The sequence below is a fragment of the Amblyomma maculatum genome, chromosome 8 (assembly GCF_055883805.1).
Source record: "Amblyomma maculatum isolate TAMU_Amacu chromosome 8, ASM5588380v1, whole genome shotgun sequence".
NCBI classification, from domain to species: domain Eukaryota; kingdom Metazoa; phylum Arthropoda; class Arachnida; order Ixodida; family Ixodidae; genus Amblyomma; species Amblyomma maculatum.
This window is the reverse complement of record NC_139351.1, coordinates 63,163,493-63,186,502: the sequence shown is the minus strand read 5'-3', so window position 1 is coordinate 63,186,502 and position 23,010 is coordinate 63,163,493. Positions and strand designations below refer to the sequence as shown.

General features: G+C 45.9%; 1 protein-coding gene and 1 long non-coding RNA gene across 3 annotated transcripts in view; one reads left to right on the top strand and one right to left on the bottom strand.

Annotated features, from left to right (window-relative positions):
* The window catches only part of LOC146181288 (multiple PDZ domain protein-like), a 233,072-nt gene that overhangs the window by 37,007 nt on the left and 173,055 nt on the right, over positions 1-23,010 (bottom strand). The gene's annotated exons all lie outside the window — the stretch shown is intronic.
* LOC146181289 (uncharacterized) lies at positions 6,970-14,503 on the top strand. Its single transcript, XR_014700192.1, has 3 exons — positions 6,970-7,019; positions 9,250-9,393; positions 13,779-14,503. It is a non-coding gene; the product is annotated as an uncharacterized LOC146181289 (long non-coding RNA).

Here is a 23,010-nt window from a genome sequence, read left to right as displayed (position 1 = left end):
AAGAATGACAAATAAGTGTGTTTGAGTTCATATAACCAGTCAAGTAAGTTATCACTCTGCCACATTCGAGACACTGGACACAGGAAAATATGTTTTACATGATGTCCTCCATTCTGGACGAAGGACGCCACGTTGCTAACAGAAATTTGTCGGATATAGTTTGCTTTCTACCAGTGCTCAGTAACACAATGAAGAATTAAAGAGATTTATATTTTACACATTAGAGAGCAGAGATTCGAATCACAACACTGTAATATGTGTGGAATGGTAGACTCCTGAATGGAACTCGGTAAGGACAAATATTCGTTGCAACCTGAGAAAGCTCAAAATGAGAGAGTTGTAGCCGAGAGCCACAGCAGTAAACCTAACGTTACCACAGCAGCACTAGTTAAGTATCATGAGGGGTGCTACACAAACATGGGAGTCACTCAAGCAGCCAAACAAAATTGTTGCCCTTAACAACAATGTTTCAGGTACAATGCTAGAAAAATAGCTAGCTCTGCTTTTTCTCTTCATATACACAAAAATACTCTAATGTTCCCTGTTCCCCTTGTGACAGACAATAGGACAGCAATCCTGCCCTCATTCCCTCTACCCGTGAGAGCAAACTGCTGGTGCTTATTACTTGGGCTAGATCCAGTGTCACTCGGGAGAAATAAAACGGCAACGCAGCTGCTCTCGAAAACAAGTGCTCACGTCTGCACGACCGATGAAACTCGACGATGCAGTACGCTTGTGAACTGAGCGTGCCACACACAAGCATACCGAGCAATTAGCAGCCTGACGCGGAGCCCTCACCCTCGACACACGACAGACACCTACGATCAAACGACTGCTGTCACTAGAACACGCACAACTGAGACCGAAAAGAGGCTGTCGATTTCCCAACCTTTCCTGTCCGGCTTGCTACTCAGAAACTTCAGGGATCCAAAGTTAGGCCTAAACCAGAATGCATAGACCGCCTTCATTGCACTTTGTGGAGGGAGTGCGGAAAAAAGAAAGACGCGTCTGTCACGAGGCCCCCTCCTCCCTCCCCACCTCTCTTTTTTTCCAGCAGATTTTGCGCGCGACACGCGCGCCCTTTGTTGAAAGCAGGTGTTGCAGTGGCGAGAAAGAAACAGAGACACGCAAATATGAAAAATGCCAGACAGATTAGAGACGGAGAGAAAAATAACACAGCTGGTTTGCAATGAGCAAAAGAAAGAAGAGCTCATCACAAAAAAAAAAAGAACAAAAAAGTAACAGCCTCGCACAAAAGGCACAGGAAAGAAAAAACAATGAAGCTGGAGACTGTCAAAATGCAATGTGATGCCATTGGGATGCCAGCAAAGGAAAGAGGAGAACAAAAGAAGCGCTGAATGCGCATGTCCGCAAAGTTAAAGGTGAGGGAACAAAAAGCAGTGCCGTCCTGCGCTCCGCTCGTCGCTCACATTTCATGAAAAAAAAAAGAGCCACAAAGGCTATTTTCCACTAACTTTGCTATTGTATATGCCCATCGAGCAAGCGACAATGCTGCGCTTTAGCGAGAGTGCCTCGCTGTAAAAGAAATTAAAAAATACGCTCGGTACAGTTTCCTTTCTCTGCTCCATCAAACACTTGTTCAAAGACTATGCCGCGCATATAAAAATGTGTACAGTAGATACTAGGATGTCTTGAAACGGCCCCTTCATTTTTCAGTATGTGTCATATAATACAAGGGCTGGACAATATGTCGTGGGATTTGATCTTGCTCAGAAACTCGTAATGCAAGCAAAAATCTTAGATGGGTGGCAGCGAGTATGGCATTATGGCAAAACTACCTAGCTAACCGCTGCTGGAACAACTACCTATCAATTTTCGCAAGCTGAAAACTATAACTACAACAAACGAGTATGATCCCACTAAAATAGCGCCCTTTTCCATTTCTTTCCCTGTGTTACATTGAAATATTCAAAGAAGCTTCCCCTATAAATTGCCATGCGCTATTCCGATGCCAACAATAACAAACAACATAAGCAGCAATTTGTATTTGCAAAATATACTCTTGTTCGAGAAATAACAATCTCACATGTAATTTTCCTATTTGTGTATGTTGCACAATGACAGAAAGTTAGTCCTAACTGTAGTGTCACGTGCCTTGACACTTGATCTTCCACTAAGCCAAGACCAGAAAACACAATCAAGTCAAGATAATAAGAGCAACTGAAGGCGTAGTCCATCTATCATTTCAGTTTTTAGCCTTTTGTCAAACCCTGTTCAGAAAAAAAGAAAGGAAACAATAGTGAATGGATTACAGTCCAGCTTCTAATGTCTCCCATTTTTTATATTTTTTGCTGCTCTGCATCTGATGATCTGGTGTTTTATGTCCATTTGCATAAAGAGACACCAGAAACCACAGCCTATATGATGATGATAATTCTATTTCTTACTTTGTAATTTCGTACTGCTCACATTTCATGCACATGGGACAAGCGACCTAGCACAGGCCATGTTCACACTGTAGAGAGTACACTAGGTGCCTAGTTATTCAGGCGTCATACTTGCAGCAGGTACCTCTGATAGTTGCAGCATAAAATGATGTGTGTGCTCCCTTCATTTCTCTACCTGGCCAGTCTTTCTCACATTTTTATTAACATTTTGCAGTTTCTTCTGATGCTTTTCCCTTGTTACTAATGGTACGACCAACAGCAATAGAAGCAGTATTACTATATAGTAGTTGTAGTATTAGCAGCAGTAGTCAAGAGGTGAATGGTCCGGTAGAAACTCATACTTCGACATGCAAAACATGCGACACTTGTCTATTCAGATGTTACGGCCCTTGTCTGCTGTGCCCAAGGAAGCAGGATCGAATCCCAGCCGCGGCGGCTGCTTTTTGACGGAGGCTAAAAGCAAAGCGACCATGTGCTGTGCGATGTCAGTGCACATTAAAGAACCACAGGTGGTCGATATTTCCGGAGCCCTACACTGCGGCGTCCCTCATAGCCTGAGTCGCTTTGGGAAGTTAAACTCAATAAACTAAGCCATCAACTTGTCTGCTGTGATTATAGAAATAAGCAAATGTTTACAACTAAACTTCCCAATAAGCTATACACACTTTTAATGTACCACAAACAAAAATGTGACAGTACACTATGCAAATACAAGCCTCTGCATGCCCCTGAGACCAATTGAAACATAAAAATGTTCTTCCACTCTGTTTAGTACGTTCATTCACAGGGACACATTCGGTGCTTACAACGTAGAAGCACTCAAGGGGAACAACACGCTCCCCCCCCCCCACCAAAGTGAATGACACACTAAGGACAACTGTCAGAAGCACATCACTCTTTTGTGCGCATGGGTGTATGGCCCATTTGCTTTGAAAAAAAAAAAATGAAAAGCAAACAGACAATAGTCTCAACGTGTTATGGTTGGCCACACAAGACAATCAGGAAAAAAAAAGAAAATCAAGAAGTCTAGAAAAAGCAACAACTGAAGTCAACTGTGAGCTGTTTGTGAAATTCGTATCAACACCAGAATGTAGCATAAAATATTTCCCCAGCAAAGGATGAAAAAAGTTAAAGACCAGTCGCTTAACCACAATGCACCCCAACCTTCACCCAAAACACACCACTCCGTTACATGATTCCCCAGCTTTCAACATCTAATAGAATGTGATGGGGGCCTTAATTGGTAAGGCATTATTGAAAAACAGAACTGCACTCGTCGTGTGTTCTTCTGTCGTCTTGTGCTTTTTGCACAGTTCCGTCTTTTAATAACAGCTTTCAACAACCTTTTTGATGGTTTCCAAGCAAGTTATCACACCAGAAACTGTACCTACTTTTTGTACTTTATCCATGCAAAGATAAGTGTGAGTCCTCTTTCTCACTGTGAGCTGCCTATGCGATTCCACTTGGTTATCACTTCAACTTTTGCTTGGGTAACTGCTTGTCTCTAGTGCACAGATCATGAGCCATTCAACATGCCTTAGTGGAAGGCGCAGCCTGAAGAAGCTGCCAGCTTGTCAAATATGCCAGTGCCTCTAAGCACTTATTCCAGAATGCACAAACTTCAAAAGCCCAAAATGTGTGCTCAACATAAATGCCAAGAGAAATAAAAGAATGAACGTAAATGCCACTGAGAATGAAAATAGGCAGCAGCAACGACTAATGCCAGTTTAATTTTTTAGCTGCTAACCTTAGTGAGCCAAGTGCCAAATCATTTTCTGCATCCTACTGAGCTTAATCCCCCCAGTTCAGCCAAAGACTAAGCTATAAAAGGCATTACCTTGAGTATGACCTTCCCCAATATCTCAAAGCAAAGAGGAAAAAGAAAAAGTGTAAAGAGAGTGTGGGAAAGAAAACTGCAAAGGCTCAGAGAGTGCGCTTTTTTCCTGTTCTTGCATGGTCACATACCAGGCCAGGCGTACCCTGCCATCCTTCTGCGACTGCCGCAGACCGCCAAGGAAAGCCTTTCACCTCACCTCCTCCCAGAAACAACAAACAGGCCAGGCAGAGGCTATAAAAGCATCAGCCCTGCCCTCAAATCATCCCAGCTGCACCCCGCCCTAGAGCACCGCCACCACCACCCGCAGTGACTGTTTTAAATTCCAATAAACGAAATGCCGCCACCGCCTAGGTCTGCTGGGTCACTCTTTATACACGGCCCGCAAACGGCAATAAACACCTTGGCGCCCCCCTTCCCGGCTTCCTCTTTTAGTGAGGTAGAGAGAAAGGCACCGCAGTCAAAAGCCTCCCCGAACAAGTGCCAACTGATGCATCTGCCTTGCTGGTTTATGAGCATTGTGTACGCCCTGACCGAGGTTGTGCAATTCTTTTCTCCTCTTCGCATGTGGACAGTTTACGCTGTCTCATGCGCAAATTGTCCGCAATCCAGCTTTAACAGAGGCAGCATCCCTCGAGAAAAAAAAAGTGCCATTCCTCATTTTTCAAACGGAAACAGACGCGCCAGACTGTTTGTGGGAAAAATTGCTATAATGTACAGCAAAACCCTCAAATCTGCAGCAGACATGACTAACCAGGGGGCTTCCTGTTGTAAGTTTGCTTGCGGTGCAAGCATTTAGGACAGGAAAGAGGATGCTGCCGGGCATCACCCAGCCCTTTTTGTGCAAGTCAAATTCAGGAAGGCTTCTTGACGTGTTGCAATGCGTTATGAATGAACCAGAAGATTCGCAGACTCGGTGATTTTCAAATTTACTTCCAACGAAGTGCTTAACTCGTTTTATATCCACTTATCACAGGTTAAGGAAAATCCAGAAAGCGAAGAAAAGGCAAATGTTCTTTGGCATTAAAGGTAGCCCTCTAGCAGTCCCAAAACAGGCCTAACTCTTCTCAGACCAAATTTAATGACACATTTGCAGTAAAAGAGCCCACAAGCTTCCATGTCAGATATCAGCATTCAAATACTGCATAGTAACACCATTCTGAATTGCCATAAATTGGGCCCTTTCCTAATTATTTCAATGAACTTAGTCTGTACTGCTGCTAATTAGATATACGGGACTGTGCATAATGAAGTGAAGCAAGAATGATGAAGCGGATATGCTCTCAGCATTTGCTTTCTCATCAACTGGTGCACAAAGTCTTGAGAATGCAACAGGATACGCAGATGGAAAAAAAAATTAGCTGTGGTTTAACTACGGTTAAGCCTAATGGTGTAGCAAAAGCTATGGCCTCCTGGCTACGCCAAGGTTCCGCTTATAGTGGAGTTTCTGTCTTCTTCCTCTTTTTCTTCTTTCCTTCTTCTTCTTCTTTTTTTCCTTCTTCTTTATCTTTTTCTTCCTCTTTTGTTCTTCTTCTACGGCCAGCATACGGCACACGGTGCCATGTCAACGGCTTGAAAACCTAGCACAGTGTAGCTTTCGCTACAAAATGGGAATTTTGGTGTAATTACAGGAACCACCCTAAAGGCCTGAACTAGCATATACCATCATGTTGCATATGACCATATAGCTTCGAATGAGCTCTGGCTGATGACCTTCGCAGTATTTCAGAGCCCTCCAGCTATCTTGGGACCTAATGCTTACACTGAAATGGGTAGATTTAAGACACCTACCCCAACACGCAAATTGCTAGACTAGCTAAAGAGAAAATGAAAGGTAAACAAATTCTGACTTACAAGCTTTCAGAGAGAATAGATCGTAGCAGTGGAATCTGATTTTTTTTTCCTGAGTGACAATTAATGGAAGGTTTGCCAAAAACAAGTAACAACAATTTGCATATCATAAAGATTCCAACCGTGGATTCACCTCAGTAAGCATATGTTCAAAAACAAGCCATTCTCATAAGAAAGCACAGAACAAGAGCAAACAATAAAAGGGGACTTGATAAAAAAAAAAAACAGAAATATCCAAAAGCAACTAACTGTCTTGATGTGCTGAATGGTTTAAAAAAAACAATAAAAAATGTCAGCGTGAAAACAGGCGTGTGTTCCTTAATAACTGGGAGATTATAAAATGCAAAAATAGACTTTGTTGCAACTTCAACTATGTTCAAATTTTTTTATTTTATTTTTCTTATAGAATTCCAGAATGGCCTATAAATCTTGCACACTTTTTAAGTAACTGTACATTAAAAAAAGAAAACGGGTGCGCAACCAAAAGTCTACATTTCATCTTTTGCGTGCATGTAACTCTAGCCAGCAGCACACATTAAGTATAAAAAGCACTGCAGAGCACAGAAGCAAAAGAACATAAGAGATAAGATAATGCTCATAGCATGTTTCCAGCCATTTTTCTGATTGTGCCCCAGAGTTCCACCCACTCGCAACAGCAGCAATCAATGGACAAGCAAGCCAGCACCAATTCAAGTAAAAGTGCAAACCCCTCCAACAAGCCAGACCCCATTTTGCCGACCTGCTGACTAAGCACTGAGTGTGCACTATCTGAGCTTGATTGACTGTCCCAGTGCTGCTCCAATCAATCAAAGGGGGCACAATTGTACCAGGATTGTCGCTCGAGAGATTGCAAGCACTGCTGTCTATGTAAGGGATCGAAGAAGGAATGCTGCCCCTTTTCTTTCCCGGCGTCCTTGCAACACGCTGTACGTACTTGTCTCATGACACTAGGCTTTATGGTTACTATAGCTAATCATAAATACACTTGTAACCATTAAATCCAGCAGATGCCGTCAAACCTAGTTGAATTTCAGCGTGAGTAAATGTCTCGTAGTTTAACTGCAGCTACTGACTTTCCATCTTTATTGCTTGTGCTTTTGGCAGGCTGTGCTCTATCCATGTTTTTAGGAACCTTGATGCCATGCTGATTTTGACTGCTTAATTCAGTAACTTGGACCTGACCTGTTTCCTTCTTCTTCTCCTGCTTAATGTGTAAGGAAGGTATAGAAAATGAATAATATATTAATTGTCTAATTAGACCTATGCAGCTGCCTGTGCAGGGTTGTATCTTTGCAGAACATAAATGTGCACATTAAATTTTTAAAAAATTCGGAATTCAATAAAATGTGGCCTGACCAAACTGGTTTCTTGGCCTGTAACCGGTTCTTTCAAGTCTCAGTAAACTGTGCTCCCAAACAGTGTCATAACTTTGAAAATTGCTTACTGCGATGGCAACATACTTTGTTACAGGATAAGGAGAAGAAAAATTTTAAAGAAACACAGACACAATTCTGCATCAGTCTTGTTTGCTTATTCTTCTTCTCTTCCTTGTCCTGTAATAACATGTTTTCAGCACAGTAAGTAACCTTCAAAGTCTTGAATATCCTTAAGCTTCAAACTTTTGCATCCAATACACAATTATTATGACCCGACTTGTACACCCCTCCCCCCCCCCCCCCCCCATAAATAGAAAAAAAAAAAAAGAATAGAACCCAGCTAAACTCTGAAATAGTAAAAACTCATATAATAAAACTAAACTGAGGTCCCAGTTCATCTCCCATTGAAAGCTGTACATTTATTCCCCTTTATAATAAAGACATTCTTGTTAAGCCGCGGCGACGTACGTTTTGTGAAATGACATCGCCGCATGCAGGCTATCTAGGATTGCGAGGCAAATTTTTCGTTTTGGAAAAAGAAAACAATAATAACTCCGTTTTTTTTTAAGTAGCTTTACCATCAGGCTCGCTAGCTCTGAGGAGAAGCCAACTTTACATAGACCTTGGAGTCGTGAGGGAAAGCGTGCGCCGCGTAGCGAGGAACAAAAAAAAAAAAACACTAAAGCTGGTAATGAACGTGGAAGGAAGGCGGCGCGGTCCATTCAGAAAGTAAAAGAGAATAAAAGTGCGGAAAAAGGGAAGGGAAAAAACAACCAAACTTTCGCAGCATTGAGCAACGCGAAGCACGGGGCAGCGGTGGCAAAGAGTGGAGGCGCGGCATGTGCAGCTTTGCCGCGCTTGGGTCTTGCGGTCATTTCGGTCAGTTACAGTCTACTGCCTCTTAAAAGACAGAAACAGCGAAAGAAAACGCCGTGTTTATGCAAGGCTTTCGTTTTTACATGAAATCAAACTCAGTTGTGTTCGTAGCCATATGTTGCATTCATGCCGAACAAGTACTTCTGCAAGATGCAAACGAAAAATTTTATAACTGCAAAAAAGAAAAAAAGAAATGTACAAAGAGATGATCAGAGAGGGGTGGAGGGTATTATAGGGTGTTTTATTATATATTTTTTTGTCACAGAGCAACAAGACGCGTTCGGTTGGCAGCCATTTAATTAGCAGACAGAACCTTAGGGGCCTTGTCATGACGAAAAACTAATATAGTAGAGACCCTGATATAGTGAAGATTTTTGCCGGTCCAAAGGACTTCACTATAAAGGGGTTCTACTGACGAAACTGTGAGATAAAGATGGCGTATATATACAAGTACAGAATTGAGTTAATAAATTTTGGTGGCTGGTTGGTTAGTTTGGTTTTGGGGTTTAACGTCCCAAAGCAACTCGGCTATGAGAGACGCTGTAGTGGAGGACTCCGGAAGTTTCGACCCCCTGGGGTTCTTTAATGTGCACTGACATCGCACAGCACGCGGACGCCACCCTGTTTCGCCTCCATCGAAACGCAGACGCCGAGGCCGGGATTCAAATTCTGGTGACTGTCTCCGGTCGCATCTTGATGAGTGACCGACAGCGCAAGTGCCTCACCTTGTACTGTTGCTAGGCAACTAACACTGTAACGTCAGATGAGCAAAGCAAGATGGAGATGATAGTCCAGTAATGGTACACGTTCCTAAGTCTTTTATTACCTGACACTGAATGACTGACACTGAAGCGATGTTCTAGTGCTGGCACATTTGTATAAGACCTATGTTTGTTGATTTCAGGTTTCAAATGAACCAGTATTACAGTGATATCAACAAGCAACTGTCCCCAACCAGGTAAAAAAAATTGTTAATGGGAATCTACATGCTTGTACTGGTTTCTGCTGGAACCAGCAAGAAGTCTGCTGGTTGCCCGGCCAAAGCAAGGTGTTTACCGATTTTCTGCTGGTCCCAGTAAACAACTATAGTGTTTTGTTTGTTGCACTTATTCCAGCAATGCACTTACTAGTGCTTTTTGTGTAATGATCTGCTGGTTGTGAACAGGTTCCCGGTAAAGAACATTTTGCTGCTCATTTTATAACGTTTTTTTCATTGTTTTTGCAGTGGTTTTTTTTTTTCAACAAACAGCTAGAATATTTCACCTAAATCTCTTGACCTGCGCTGCTATAAACTGTGACGGGACTGAAATTAAATGAGAGAGCTTTGCTTATTAACCATGCCAAGCTAACATTGTGGGGCACCATTAATGAGCCGGGGGAATACATGAACATAACATTTTAGAATATGTCATATTAGAACATGTCAGTGTATTAATTCTGCATGTAAGTTGTTTAAATGCTTTGTCGCTGCTTAAATTGCAGCTTTCCGAGTGGGTTTTAAAGGGCCACTGTCCAGGGAAGGCCCTTTTAAGCAAAGGAGCCCAGTGATTCGATCAGGTACCGGAGATAGTCTGTGCAAAATGCTACAGTGACACGCGCGCCGCAAAGCATCGAAAATACAATTCAAAGCTCTCTCATGCTCTCCTTTGGGAAGCCAGCTTCCCCGTTTCCTGCGCTGGACCGACGGCCCACAATAATGACGTACGTACCGCGAACGACGTCCATTGGTCCGTCTCGCTGACTGACGGGAGAAGGGTGGGTGTCTACCGCTCGCAGCGCGCTTTTCCCTCGCCACGGCCAGACTGAATCCAGCGGCGCGCGCTCCCTCGACCGTTTTTTTTTTTTTTTTTTTTTTTTTTTTTTTTCTCGCGCTCGCGGAGAGCCACGCCCCACCTCCCGCCAAACGCGGAGGAGGAAGGGGAATTTGTATTGCGGAGGCTAGACGACCTCGGGCAGGAGAGTGAAAAACCTTTGCGAGGGAACGGAAGGAGAGAGGCATGACAGAATCGGGTGATTGCGGTGGCTGTAACTGCGTTATTAGTTACTCTTTTCAAAAACATTTTGCGGCCTTGCGTTCTAGGGGCGAAGTCTCACAGCCACCGGGGAAGAAAATATTTTCGACCGGAGGGTGGACAGTGGGCCTTTAAAGCTGTGCGCACGCTTCTACTGTGAGCAACACTGCATGGCTTAGAAAGGATGACTACGACTTACCGTAACTTGACCATGAGCATTTTATTTTTATTTCCAATTTGTTTTGTGCGCAAAAACAGTCACAAACAGTTACTTTAACATTTGTTTACAATCTTTCAGGAAGTTATTTACAAATCAAAGGACATTTTGCATTTGGTTTATCCAAACAGAATTATATGTGATGGTTTGGTTTGGTGGTACCAGGGAAGCTATGGTCTTAGCAGCCGCCGGGGATGTGCTAGTGAACCAGCACTGCTGGAACCAGCAGATTTCCAGCACAAAACTTTCACCCACTGGGCCTCAGAATGAAACTTCTCATGCTGCAACTGACCCGAGGCACACATCTTATACACACACATCGGATCTGGGCAACGGCCAGGTCAGCGGGCAGCAAGACGGAGGCCCACACACCACCGGTAATCCCTTACCGAGCTTTCTCCCACTGCTTATCGAATCACGTCCGGGCAAAATGTGCACGACGTGGCCTTCTTGCGCGTACGCACTTTCTGTCCGCCGGCGTCCGGCAAAAAAAGGGGCGGAAACGCCGGGAAGGGCGGTGAGGGAGATCGTGCTGGCAACGGTGCCTAAAAGAAGAGCAGCGCAGTCGTCTTCCAGTCGATGCGGTGGGGTTGTGGCAAAGGGGGGTTGAAGGGGGGTGGGGAGGGTTACGCTCTATGGCAGTTGGTGTGCTCCCCTGTTGTGGTCCCCCCCGCGCCCTTCTCTAGCGCGTCGGCTCGGCGCCGCAAGGAAGTCCAATGACGCGGCAGCGTCGTCGTCGTCACCACGGAGCTGCATCGAGCGGTGGCGACCAATCGAATTCGGCAAGAAGTGGGCCCGCGTGGCTATGGCTGTACACTTCTCAGCCGCCCCCTCCCCTTCCTTTCCCGCCCTTCATTTACCGGCCGCACCAGCGTATCTTTTTAGCCGAGACCAAGGACGATCGACGCGCAGCAGCGGGATGGAATGACGACGCGTGCGGAGTAGCGTATTTACTCGGTCTTAATAGGCACTTTTTGTTTGTTTTTTTTTTTTCATCGCGAGAATTCAGCCGCTAAACGGTGCGCGCATTAATACGATCAGCATCGGCGTCATTATTGCTAGTTAGTGGATTATTAGAAGACGTCAGCCGATATAACCAATGCCCCCTCCCTCCCCACCTAAGAATAATTAGCCCCGCCGGAGTGGCGCAGTGGTTACGGCGCTCGACTACTGTTCCCAAGAACGCGGTATCGAATCCCGGTTTCGGCGGCCGCTTTTCGATGGAGGCGAAAAGTAAGGCGCCCGTGTGCTGTGCGATGTCAGTGCACGTTAAAGAACCCCGGGTGGTCGAAATTTCCGGAGTCCTCCAGTACGGCGTCTCTCATAGCCTGAGTTGCTTTGGGACGTTAAAGCCTGCAAACCAAACCAAACCTAAGAATAATTAGTGCATTCCAAAATGAGGCGCACCTACCAAGGGACAGAAAAGGCTCAGGCGGGCGTATATGATTAAAAAGCATGTGGGAGCAGATGATAAGGCGATGGCGGCTGGCCTAAGCCACCGTTGATTGGCCGCGCATTGTTGGCATGATGATGATGATGACGACTAAGAGGCTACACGGCCAGTTAATATTTGCAGTGCTTTTAACGTGCAGAGATGGTCATCGTTGCGGCGGCACGGACCGGAAACGCTGCATGATGAGAAGACCGAAAAAAAAAGAAAAAAAAAGAAAAAATATCAAAGCCATACGACTAGGTCTATATCCGAAGCAGATACATTTGCCTTCTCCTGAAGTTTCGTTTTCAAAATTTCGCGAGCGCGAAAATGGGGCGCGCGTTAAATGAAGAAATGACGGTATATATACTGCCCCCGCGGAGACTTGGTGCCAGAAGCGTAAGTGAACACGTACCATGACCGAGTTTCTCGAGCCCAGTTGGCTAGCACTGTTAAGAGAGGTCGATCGCACAATATTACGCGCGAGAAGGGAAAAAAAAGAGTCTGGTCGCGATACAATCATCTGGCTGGTTGACCGCCATGCCGCACAGACGCATACAGTGCAGCGTATCAGTAATGTTGCCATAAGATTCGGAAGGCGGTGTCGCATTACTGCTGTTTAGTGGCAGCTCATTAAGCGGACAGTTTAATTGGTTGGACATGGATGTCATGTCCATGTGGTTTTTGCAGATAGGGCGCGAATTAGGCGCAGTCACTAAGTGTGGATATACCGGGTGTCCAAGCTAACTTTAGCCCAAGGGTTAAAAAATATAACATTTGAGGTATACATCAGGGAAACCACTTGCATACAGCTGCCAGCCGTCCGGCGCTCCAGAGGTAACTTTATATTTTGAAATTAACTAATTAGTAATTAACATATTTTTCGTTTACTAACCGTTGCCTTCGGACAATAAACGTGATTTCCAAACTGAAGCACACTCTGAAAACCCCATTCCATTTATGGAGTCTCCTCGCCGTATACGGCACGGCAAGCTGGCCGCGGCACTGACGTCGACAGTGCATGAAATGCATTAGTGTATCGCGTACACTAGACCCCGTAGACTAATTAGCGAATCATCCACACTATCGAACACCCCGAAAAGTTACTGTAGTGTGGGAGGCGCAACTCATGCGCATACTAGAGAGATTTAGCTTACCGTGATCCGCGATCCGCCACCGTGACTCTCTACCGCGCGTGGGCGGGGCGTACAAGCTGATTGGTTCCGATGCGGCAGGTCTATGTGCCGACATTAAGTATGTGGCGCCATCTATCGGCATCAAAGTGATCTGGGCATGCGCAATGGAACGCGCGGTGGCGAATCACGGTAGCGGATCGCGGATCATGGTGTGCTAAGTCTCTCTACTGACTCCACCACGACGGCTCTACATTCCAAGGATCCGGGTTCTATCCTGGCCGCGATGGCCGATTTTCGATGGAGCCGCGCGGAAAGCAAGGCGCTCGTGTGCTGTGAGATGTCAACGTACGTTAAAGATCCTCAGGTGGTCAAAATTTTGGAACGGCATAAACCAATAATACGCACACCAAACACTGAATATACCGGACTCTCCGGCGTATACTACCATCTCCTGAATGAGCTTGCTTACATTAACCCGCGGCGGCAAGCGTGGCTTCGTCGGAATACCTGGTCGCATTCGCAGTTGCAGAGTTCACAACGTGTGTGCAACTACTTGGGAAAGGAGGAGTAAGCTAAACTCGACTGACAGATTACCCTAAAAAAACATTCCGTTTTCTTTCTTTTTTTTTTTTTCAGCGCTAACAAGAAACACTGCTTGCCGAAGAAAACAGCGAACTGGCGACTGGCTACCGCAGACTGAGATAGCAGAAGGATAGTCCAAGCACTCTCTATCTTGTTGCTGCCTTTGGTGTAGTTCAGCAATGCACGGAAGGAGAGAGAATGCACCAGCAGTCCAGCGCTGCTTTGACGCGTTCCACCTGAACACATCAGCGTACGACAAGAATGGAACAGAAAAGAAGAAGAAAAAAAAATCGTTCAATCCTATACTAGCGCCATTACACTTGGCTTCCTTGTCCATCTGTGCTTCCTCTGAGTTCCACAGACCCATGCCTCGTAATACTTTCTGTGATGGGAAGGAGGGGAGGGGGGGCCCTTTCACGCTGCCGGGAACTGCTTCGAATTTCTTTCGTGTAATTTCGTTTTCTCCCCACCGGCAACTGTGTCGAGGAAAAGAGAAGTGAAATCACGCACGCACGGCGAGTAGCAAGACGGGAAAGGGGGCGTGCGTGGAAAGACACGTAGGACGTGCCGGAGGAGAACTGATCGATGCGCGAAGCTTGTTTCGCGACCAGCGGCCACACGGCATGGACGCGTTTTGCAGGCGCCGACCACCGCCGAAGGAAGCGAAGCACATCACCACAAACACCGTGCCCGGTAAAGAGACAGCCTCGCCACACAGACCTACATCCTGGACGCACGCAGCGGAGCAGGAGAAGACGCGGTGCGTTATACAAGGCGCCTTTTACGCCTCGCCGGCGTCTGGAAAGAAAGTTTCTTGCCTTCCTCTTTTTATTTTTAATTTTTTTTTTTTTTACCGTCGAATTACGTATACACAGAACCAGAAAAGGCTAAAGCGGAGGAGAAAAAAAAATACATTTCGAAATAACTTCCGGGGTAGCACGCGAGTTCTCTTTATACTCGGCGCCGAAACACGAAGGCTCGTTTTATGTGCTACGCTTTGGTCAGTTGTTGGGTATGGTGCGTACCCGCGTGCGTATTCAGGGGCCCACTAGCACCTTTGGCTATGCACACCCCCCCCCCCCCCCCCCCCGGCCTCGCCTTCCAATTCGGAATATTTTTTTTTATATTAGTTTTCACCCTTCTTCTACCGGGTTCGTTTCATCGATAAGAGAAATTCGTAAAAGTGAACGCCTAAAACGCCCCGCCAGTCGACCGCGCATAGAAACGAGCCGCGCAGCTACTGCGCCAAGTATAAAGAAATCGCGCGGCGCGCCGTAAACGGTATACACACATCCGGTGCAAGTACACACGTCGCTATAACATATACGCGCAAGCTGAACGCATTCGCGCACGGGTGGTGTACGGGAACCGACAAAGAAAAGAACTGGCGAGCCTTTTCATTCGATACGTGGCTGCTCCTGTTTTACCGGAAACGCTGGAAGAAGTAAAAAAAATTGTAAGCGAGGGCGACACAAGCACGTTGGGTGATTTCCTTTCATTTTATCTTCCCAATTAGCCTGCACGTCGGCCCACAAACGAGATACAATATCGCAGCCGCCTGCTGTGCACGTAACGGGCACCACTGTTTGTCACGGTCCGATCTCCACCATGACACCAAACCAAGAACACCTAAAAACTGTTTATACCAACCGTAGGCACACCGGAAAACTATAGGTTTCGTGACCGCAAACGGCACGTTGTCATTCGTTATCCAAGTGATCACGCGATCTTGGAGGGCAGTGACACATCACTGTGTCCGTCATCGCCTGTTGCTGCGGACGAAATCGTGGCTGCTACGACGCAGCCACGAATCGGAACACACCCATAGTGTATAGATTACCAGTTCCACAGCTTTACAACCTTATTAATCTTAATACGCTCAGAAAGCACGATCATTTGATACCCATGATTATAAGGTTAAAGAAAAAGCAAATTATCGCACATGCCAAGAGAAATCATGTTACAGTGTCATGTAACTCAGCAAAATCGTTTTACTGCTATATTCGCCTTATTGAGCTCGAAAAGCCCTTACATTTGACGCCCATGATGATACAGTTGAAAAATGGGCGCATTATTGCGCATGTCACACCAAATCACATTACGCTGTCACATGACTCGCCAAAATCGCTTGACAACATTATTCATATTATTACGCTCAGAAAGCCCAATTATTTGATACGCATGATTATAGGGTTGATGAAATAGATCTAATGGTCTTGGCTGTCCAGGAACTGTTGGAGTGCGACCAGATTAAAATCAGTGGCGGCAGGATTAAATGTTTTGGCGCTTGGATTATTTTCTGTGGCGCCTAGATTAAATTCTATGGCGCAATGATTAAATAGTCTGGCGTTTGGATTAAATTGAGCGGGAAATACGTAGTACACAATACATGGCAGGTGGCTCAGCCGATAGGGCGCTTTAATGGCTTTAATGCTGAATCCAAGGACGAGGGTTCGATTCCGGACGTCTTTAGATGGAAGCGGTAGGCGAGGATCACGTGTACACTACAATGGCAGCGCACGTTGAAGAACGCCACGTCGTCGAAATACGACGACCACGTAGAAACGAAGCGCGTACAAGTGAGAGTCGTTGGAGAAGGGAAGTTCGCGCCCTTCAACTGCATGCGTGCCCACACGCAACCAGGAAAACCTGCTCGATTCCGCAGGAGTAAAGAAAACATAATGGAGGAAACAACTTTTTCTGCCATCATCGCCGTTAAGGGCGACCGGTGTACCGATAGAGGCCTTCGCCAGTTGGTGGATGAAAGCCTCGCATCGGGGAAGAGGACACCTCGAAGCAAATAACACACCGGGTGCTTATAAACGTACACCGACTTGGAAATAAAAAGGCCCCAGAAAAGAACTGCCGCCGCGGTGGACGTAGGCTGGTAGAAAAGTAATCTAATTATACAGAAAAAAACTACAGGCAACTAACTAACTTTATAATCGACACAGTATAGTGGTTAGTGCCATTGATGTTCGTGCGCTGTGTTGAGTTTGAAGGCACACGATGAGGCCACGATGCTGCGAAACCAGGGTTTAATAAGTTCGCTTAATTCGAAAGAAATAAAGCAATATATTTAAGATAGTAAGACTAGTTCGGCATCCTTGATTCGACCACTTATGAGGAAATTAAAACATCAAATTTCAAACAAATGACCTCCTAAGAGCAAGCTATAGGGTAAAGAGAGGTGAGTTCATGAAGTGCAGGACTTTTTCTTAGCGAAGGTTTGCTATTGAAAGCCCTTCCTTCATAAATAGCAGTTCAATTCACCGCCAGCATTAGGCCTAAGGGAAGTTAATTGAACGTCACTTGGCGGGACATTTCTATTGCAGTGGATGTGGCGTGTCTGATAGTGATAATACAACCCCTTGGAGGCAACGAGTGTCTAGTGCCACATCGGACACGACTCAAGAACAGAGCGGCGATTGCCCTTTAAAGTCTTCCAGCTATTAAATAAAAAAGAAAAATGAACCGTATTTGAATGCTGTGGCGATGAGCTCACAGTAAATCACAATTTAATCGCATTCATAAATCTCAAAGACCCGAGGAAAATAATATTTTACACCATTTTACAGTAAACGCTTCGCATTGCATTCAGCACTGCTTTTAGGAGAACATATGCACATTTTCATTTTTCACAAGCTTTAACGTTTTTCAAAAAATCCAAGCTTTTACGCCAGTCATCTAGACATCTAACCCTGTGTTTGGCGCATGATAGCCGTAGTTGCCTGTGCGCCGAAAACCCCATGTGACTATCTTCTAGCTATTAGCGCCGCGATCTGGCTACGCTGTCGTACCATGTCATGCACATTATTTCGTTTCGCCGCTCTTGGTAAGGGAGAGGATAGTCTTTCACAATTTTGACGTATTTCCACAATCTCGACGTCCGTGGCTGTTTTGACGTGTCACACTATATCGACGTCCTAAGCTATTTTGACGTCTAATTGACTTTTCTTTTGCTTTAATTAATGAACTAATTACTCGTCATCAACGAAAATTTACGCACAGGCACATTTTTTCACACTCTACCTCATACTAAAATTCTCTTGTCAATTTCTCCACAATGACGGTGTGATGCCATCCGCGGACGCACGAATCCTGTCCACAATCATGAGCCTGTAAAGATTTTCGCCTTAAAAGGTATGCACTGGGGTAATGAAGGCAGACGCGATTTAAATTTGGCGCCGTATCATATTGCAAAGCGTCGCCAGCGGATGCCGCGTTTCCAGCGCGCTTTGTGTGCTTTAAGTTTAGTTCTTGTGTGAGAAAGAAGCACTCATATTTACCCGTGCTGCAGGGCAGTCCAGGAATATTTTTCTTTGTTTAAAAACTGTTAGTTGCATCGTCTTGTCTACGAATGCCAAAAAATAGAGAACTGCTCAGATCGTCCATAAATACAGTCCCAAATACCAACGTAAACACAACTCAATTGAATATTTGCGCAATTGAGCCCTTACAGACAAAAGCACGTCAGACGAAGTTATCAAGAGCGTAAATTGTTGGGCTAGTTGGTTTATAATGCTTACAAATATCAGTTGTAAGTCCATCGTCACTTTTTTTAGTACTAACAGTCGGTATTCATCTGATATTTCTGCTTGGTGGCTAAGGCATTCGACTGCGAATCTCGAGCCCGCGTATTCGATCTCAGCCATGGTGGCCGCGTTTCGATGAGGGCGAAAAGCAAGGCACCAGTGTACTGTGCGATGCAGGTGCACGTTAAAGTGTGCACATTAAGGGCAGGTGGTTAAAATTTCCGGAGCGGCGCCCCTTACAGCATGAGTCACTTTGGGACGCTAAACCCCATCAGTTCAGTTCAGTCCAGTCGTTCAGTCGTGTCCGACTCTTCGTGACCCTATAGACCATGTCACGCCACGCTTTCCGGTCTCTATCTTCCTAACATCACATAACTTCATCTGCACCCCATAAGCCCATACACCAAACCAAATGAGAGACGAAGCAAAACTCTATACTGTCGCGTGGCGGTGATAATGCCGTGATCATGCATAACACCCAGACGTACGTAGAAGCACCGAAATTCTTTGTTGAGCTGACGTCCGCCCTCAAAATAACTGAATAACTGAACAAACGCTCAATTTATAGGGGGCGAGGACACATCTATAGATAAAGCCGCAAACGATGACTGGCACAACCTAGAACACTGCAGAAACATACTCGAGTGACCGGAATCTTGAAGACACATCTCGGCGAATCTCGCGCGAAAAAGAAACTCATAAAGCTGCGTCACACGACAACGAGCATTAACAAACAAAAAATACAGAAGTGATACGCGTGCCAGAATCACAGTGATAAGAAAGCATGGCGGCGGCTGTCGAAAAAAAAAAAACAGATTTGAACGGCTTCCGGAAACACCCAACGCTTTCGGGAAATGCAGAGAATTCGTGATGCGGGTTTCGAAACAGCGAACCACATCGCTACCCGGAATCAGCGATTTCCCGCGAGTTTGCGACGCTGAGTGAAAAAAAAAAAGAGAGAGACCAGGATCGCCACAACACAAAGAAGAAACCAGAGGTTATTTTCTGCATAATGTTGCCCGCTACAGAAAACGGTGGCGTGCAGCCATGACCTCCATGTTGCACTACCCGCCATATATGTGAACATAAGCGCTCGTGCAGGGGTCAATTCGACGAAGAGACAGCCATACGAGAAAAGCCAACAGAGGGTCCTTGTCAGATGGGGTATACAGGATCCCCCTCAGATGTGACACCAAAGTTTACGCAGGGCAGACAGGGAGGTGCATCAACGACCGCGCATGCGGGCGCAGAAAAAGGCGATAACAAAAAGACATGTTTCCACCTACATGTCAACTTAAACACTACAAATATTGCATGGCCAGGCTTTCAGAAACGAAGTCTTTAGGCAATACCCCAGAATAATGTCATGCGCGAACTCCTAAGGGCACTATGCACGCAAATACGCAAAAAAGAAAATGATGCAATGCGTGACACATCCGTATTGCATCCGTTTTTGTCCTGGCAGCTCTGCGCATGCGCTGATGACTTTGGTTTGCACTATGAAACAAACCAGCTCTGCATGCACATGGCACGTACCATCTCCCCCTTCACGTCCTCGTCTTACATCGAGCCCAACCTTTCTTTCCGACCACCAAAGTATATATACACTGAACCGGAAAGGGTTTACAAACGACATGCGCACAACTTTCACACAGCGACATGATGAATAAACAGCGCTACAGACTAGGACGAAGGTCAAGAACAAACAGGACGGGCGCTGTTTGTCCTTGACCTTTGTCCTAGTCTGTAGCGCTGTTTATTCATCATGTCACCGTACCAACTCGCCCAGATGTCTCTTCTGTGACACAGCGCTGCTAGTGGTTAAACCTCTCGACGGTATAAGCATTATGAAGAAAAAATTACGAGGGACTTTAGCGACTAAAGCAGTGAAAGGCGAAGGCCTGAGTGCTGCATTCTACTACGCAACACACTAATTAGTAATTATATATTAATCAATCATTAATTATTTAAGTAGTTAAGTAGGTGAGTTATTAATAATTGTTTATTTAATTAAACATTTATTCATTAATTAGTAATTGGTCATTGAGTGACATATGGCCATATAAGGCACGCATTCGCGCATACTGTGGTGGTGCCCTGTGATTGGTCGAGACCTCTATGACGTCATCCCGACTCGGCCAATCAGAGCCGCCGCAAAAGCGGGACACCTTTTGACCACGACAGCATGAGCCAATAAAGACCTTCGCCTTAAAAAGCTCCGTTCCCAGAGGACGCCGCAGCCTGGGTCAGTCGCAGGCACAGAGCATGTGACGCCGGCGCAGTGACGTGACGATGTGTCGCCATCATCCGAGGCGTACTATCCTCACCAACAGATGCCAAAGGGAATTCTGTGAAACTCGCGCCACCATGCTTTTGCGAGGAATCGCACAAAACATCATGGCGCCTTTCTCCCGGGAGCAGCTATAGACCTAGAAAACCTGGAGAACCGCTTTTAGTTCACGCAGCTGCCACCACGTGCCGCACGATCCGTTGAATATCTAACATTAACAATATCTAACCTAGACTAATTTAGAAGGTTTCCTCTACCTCAGTAATTTTCTACGCACGTTAAAAGCAGTCGATGACGACACGATAACCATTTTACCAGTCAGGTTTTCCAGCACCGCGTTGTGAAAGCGGGCTGCGATCACCAACACGTTCGCGCAACAACTAACTGCACTGCACCCTTTTCTTAGAGTTGCGAGTCAGAGTTATCACTACTGGTTTAAGCGGTGGTGTTCGTTACTGGAGGTCGACAGATGGCGCTAGTTGGCGATTTGTCCAAGAAAGCTGCGCTTGGATGCCAGCAGCAGGCGCCAAAATGTTGCACCAGAAGCAAAATTCGGTTCACCATTCGTCGAGCGGCAGTGCGGAAACGGGAGCCGTCCACGCTCGAGCCTCCCACAACTCGAGCAAAGCGGAGCAGCTAGCACGGCGGCCGCGGTAATAAGCGCTTTCCGCGGCGAGCGCGCGAAGGGAACGTTATCTGCTCCGCCAAGGTTAGCGGACTTATTAAACTAAGTGACGCACCGCGGTGGTCCCCGCACCGCGGCACGGCGGCAGCAGCGGCGGTTGGGTGCAGCAACCCTCGAAGCTAAGCGCTGACGTCAAAGCGGAAGGCACCCAGCATAGAGTTGACGTAATGACTTCATATAGAGCAGATGTCTTAAACAAGCAGTCTGCGGGCGACGCGCTGCATGCGGAGTCCTGACGCCAGGCCCACTGAGCCCGAAGACTGTAATAACCTCTGTTCTCGTGACACGTCGGCCCTCGTCCTTTTTTTCACCGTTTGATGACCTGCATAACCGAGAATAACCCTTCTTCGACGTGCGGTGATCATCAATATGGTAATGTTCAATGACTAAGGTAATGTTCAACAGCCTCGGGAAGGAACAGCAGTTTACATTAGGTAGGGAAATACAGGAAGTAGCAGGCGAATATGTCTACTTAGGACAGGTAGTAACCGCAGATCCGGACCACGAAAAGGAAATAACAAGAAGAATACGATTGGGATGGAGCGCATTTGGCAAGCACTCGCAGATTATGACTAGCAGCTTACCGGTATCGCTCAAGAGGAAAGTATACAACAGTTGCATCTTGCCTGTACTCACCTATGGGGCTGAAACGTGGAGGCTAACCAAGAGAGTTCTACTTAAGTTGAGGACAACCCAGAGGGCTATGGAACGAAAAATGGTAGGGGTAACATTAAGAGATAGAAAGCGGGCAGAGTGGGTCAGAGAAATAACTCAAGTTACCGACATTCTAGTAGAAATTAAGAAGAAGAAATGGACATGGGCAGGACATGTAGTGCGAAGAGAGGATAACCGATGGTCGCTGAGGGTAACAAACTGGATTCCAAGGGAAGGAAAGCGTAGCAGGGGGCGGCAGAAAGTTAGGTGGGCGGATGAGATTAAGAAGTTCGCAGGGGTCAAGTGGATGCAGCTAGCACAGAACCGGGTTAAGTGGAGAAATATGGGAGAGGCCTTCGCCCTGCAGTGGGTATAATCAGGCTGATGATGATGATGATCATCATCAAGACAACGAATACAAAAAAAGAGGGGAAAAACGGAGAAAATGTGTTTGTGTGTGTGTGTGCGTGCGTGCGTGCATGCGTTCACGAGTGCCTGATTTAGTCGGAGTTTTCCGTTCATGCACCTTGAAATGTCAAGTTCAGCTTGAATTTAAGTCGACATATTGATCCTTAATATTTCATTCCATTACTTTACCCTCGGAGCCCTTCCTTCTTTTCTCATTCCCGCCTACTGGTGATTTGGAAATAAACAAAAAATGCGTCCGAAGAGCGAAAGCGCGGGCGTCACGCTATCACGTGTTCATCCCCCTTTCCATATTACACCGCACCAACTTTGCACGAGAGACCTCATCGTCACGTGAGCAGGCCATGTGTGATTAAATGCACAAATCACATCATGCAAAGGCTTGGTCATTTCCCGTATATGACAATGTACCCATTTTATGAACGACACATCGAATAGCCACTGCTGAAACTCGTGAGACAGTGTCCAAAATAACATCTTGGCGTGCTTTCAAGAGCTAAATCACTATTTCCCGAGCTAATCCTGAATTCAGGTTTGTTCAGTGTCGCCCGCGGCTTCCGGACAGTTTTCGTCTCGGTCTTACGAAGGCACCTCCACTTCTCTCTCTTTGCAGACGCGGGTGTCGACGATGCTTGGGCCCACTTGCACTCGCTCGTCTCATTCTTTTACCCTCGGCTGACAGATGTTGATTGACGT